We start from the raw sequence: 3,766 nt of genomic DNA, 5'->3' as shown, positions 1-3,766 counted from the left end.
AAGTAGGAAAGTAGGATTTTTTTCAGAACGTAGAAACACTAGGCATCTTTATGTGTAGCATTTGTTCTCCATAGGATGTCTTTCTGCTCTTTGCTTTCCTGAATCACAATTAAACTTCCTGCTCACTAGCACTATCATACATTTGAAAGTGTTCCATTTCCACCTCAAATTCTTTATTGGATGCCCATGTACTGATTTCTTTCATGACAATTTTACTTGTGCACCCTAGCTATAACCCTGGCTACTGGACTTAGTTGATAAAGCAGGGAACAGAGCCAAACAACTATGTGTAGTAATATAAAGCTATGAATCATCAGATGTTTCAATACTAAAAAAAAATTGATGATTGGTTGTTGTTGGTTAGTGCACTCTGCTCTTTGCGTTATTGAATCAGTCTGTAAATAAAAGCTTCCTAATTGCCTTTTATGCTGATCCCTTATAAGTGTCAGCCATCATCCAGTTTAACAACAGTATCCCTCATGGGGCTGAGACTAAATAATGTACTGCCTGTTGAATAACCTAAGCTGCCTTACCTGCCCTGCCTTTGTTTTAATGAGTCATTTAAATGTTATGATTAATAAAAGCACATTAAATCATATCAGTATTTTCTCTTATTAAATATATAATAATGTAAACATGAATGTTTCTTGGTATTTTCATCAATGATGGTTTGAATGAGTCATTAAAATGTTATGATTAATAAAAGCATATTAAATGATATCAGTATTTTCTTTTATTAAATATATAATAATGTAGACATGAAAGATTCTTGGTATTTTCATCACTGATTAAATTAATAAAAATGCAAACTAGGAATTGGAATCAGCCCTTGGATAAAACCTATACTGGGTCAAACTGTAACCAAAGTTTGTGCAGCCCAATTTACTAACAATGTTAATAGAGTTAATTAATAAAAAAAATAATAACACAAGCATAGCTGTTGCAAGTAGATAAGCATGTAAGCTTCCACTTTCATTGCATGAAAATATTAAACAAGAATTCCAAGCACTGCTCGAAATGAGCAACAGACCACTTTTGCTTTATCTAGTTTTAATTATCATCCTTATTACAGTTTTACGTTTGACACACTATATGGCTCAACATCTATTGACACCTGACCATTACAACTACAGTATATGTTTGTTGGATATCCCAATCCAACACTATGAGCATTAATATAGAGTCCCCCCACCCCTTCCTACCAGATTGACCAGATTTTCAAAATGAAATCTGGGGAGACCTTACTGACAATGCCCACTTGTAAACACATCCATAACCCCTACATTTGTAGCCACATTCATAAAATCATGTCCCCATTTTTTAACATGTCATCGAACAATTGGTCACAAACTTTTGGAACATGATGCAAGCTATAAAGACCATACAGATTTCAACTAAGAGGCACCAAGGTATCCATGTAAAGTTCGTAGAGATGTCTTAAAGGTATCAGGAAGAATGGCACACCTGGAGCTGTGAACAACAAGGTAAGTGTCACATATGGCTTGTAGTGTGGTAACAGTAGTGACTCAGCAATAATATGTGGAGAAGATGTTCCTGCCTAGGTTGTGTCACTGGAAGGAATTAATGTCGTAGCATTCGTGTTAGCAGGAGGAAATAATGCTGCTGCATCAGTGTGAGAAAAAAAATGCTGAGCGAGAGAGACATAGAGAGAAAGAGATAAGGAGAGAGGGGAAATAGAGAAAGAGAGGAGGAGAGAATGGGCCTGTCTTTATGCAATTCCTCCAATGTCTCCACCATGGCTGCATGTGACTGGGTGACAATGCAAAAGTTCAATTTGGAGGCAATTAATGGTGGGATCAAGTTTTAAAGTTACATTACCATGTTAAAATTCTATGGGTTTTTAGTGATTGCATTTAGATCTACTTTCAATCTTGAGAACCACAGCCTACAAACCTAGTACATCCGATGACAGCTTGCAAGAAAAGACAGACCTGGAGAAATAAGTGGAGAAACCACATCACTGTGGGGAGGAATAGTTCCTGGAGAAGGGTTACAGATTAGGAAAAGTAGCATGCCTTACCTGACTGGAGGTCATGGGTCAGGTTGTAAGGAGAAGCCAAGGGTGTAATATCTGGGGAGACTGCTGGGAGTTCTTTCTGGACGGTCAATGAGGGAAAAGTATTTCCCACCAGCCCTCCCATGTTCACTGTTGTTGAAGGTGTGAAAACTTGAGATCTATGTGTTTGTCATGGTAGCTTGGCAGGGTAAGGGGCCTTTGGGATCTGCCAAAACCGCAAAGCATGGGGGGCACATCTGGTCGTAAGGTGCTCCCTCTGTTGGTGTCAGGCGTTGGCGGGGCTCAGACTTTTGGGAAGTCATGATAGTCAATTTTGGAGCTGTCCTCGAGCCGTTGGGGGTGTGGCTCAGGACATGGATGGTTATTATTAAAACCTTATTTTGGCTTATGGACACTAAAGACCCCTTCTTGTAACCAACAGGCTTTAGGTTATTTATGTGAGTCCATCAGTCAAGATACCAACAATGAGTTTACAGGTTCCAGAACTACTAATCTGCCAGCTCTGAAGGGTTGACAGTGCTGGAATAAAGAGGAGAACACCAGTCCTAGAGGTACCAAGTAGTGATGGGCTTAATGTTCAAGTCGAACAGCAGTTTGACTCGAACATCGCTAGTTCGGCGAACACACAAACTATCAGGGTTTTCGGCGGGCTGTTCTGAAGCCCAATCACAGCTGTGAGAGCCATAATTTGGGCAAAGTAATGATGACTTTGTTCAATCATAGCTCACACAGCTAAGTCCTGTCAGGTGACGGACAAATGTAAACAATTGGGCGGAGCAAGCTAGCTGTCACCGCTAGCTACACCCAATTGTTTATATTTTGCCGGCATCTGTCAGAATGCCATTCTGCAGCGGGAGTTCATCTCAATAATTTTCTATTATTATTATTTCTATTGATTTTTTCTTGTTTTATTTTTTACTTTGTTCAGTCGTTGTCGTCGTGGACAACGCTGGACGTCCTGATTGACCTTAGGATTACGTCGGTGGATCCAGATTTTCTTTAACAATAAAGGAATTGTCGAAAGCCTTTGTTGTGTTTGTATTTCACTTAAAGGATTTTTAAAATAAAAGTTTGGACTTTTTATTTAAATTTATTTAAACACTTTAGTGAATGGGTAGGGGTGCAAGCCCCCATTACTCGTTCACATGGGGGGGCGCATCAGGGTGCCTCTTTATTAATGGGGTACTCTGATGAGAATGAGCCCCCCTGTCTGCACCCCCACAACCATGACCCAGGGCTTGTGGGAAAGAGGCCCTTATCCCCATCGGCACGGGGACCAGGTGCTTTGCCAGGGGCGACACTAGAAAGAGCACCCTCCCACTGTCGAGGGCATGTAGCCTGGTATGGCGGGGGGTGTGCTCGCCCGCCCCCCCCTTTCCTGCTTTGCCAGGTCTGTGCTCGGATCAAGGGTCTGGTTGGTAAATTTTAGCGGGACCCCACGTTTCCCCCCACCCATTATTTGGGGTGGGGTTCCTCCTTAAAATTCCTACCAGATCTTAAGGGCCTTGTATGACTTTGGGGGGGGAACCCCACACACTTTTTTAAAATTGTAACTTGGGGCCCCTCCTAAAATTCCTGCCAGACCTAAAGGGTCTGGTATGGCTTTTGGGGGGGACTCCACACTTTTTTTTCTTTAAATGGGGTCCCTCCTAACTTTCCTACCAGAACTAAAGGTTCTTAACTTTCCTACCAGAACTAAAGGAACAATGTATTATTTGGGAGGGGGAA

Source organism: Nanorana parkeri, unplaced genomic scaffold, assembly GCF_000935625.1.
Source record: "Nanorana parkeri isolate BGI_ZX_2015 unplaced genomic scaffold, ASM93562v1 scaffold1337, whole genome shotgun sequence".
Lineage (NCBI taxonomy): Eukaryota > Metazoa > Chordata > Amphibia > Anura > Dicroglossidae > Nanorana > Nanorana parkeri.
This window is presented reverse-complemented; position numbering follows the sequence as displayed.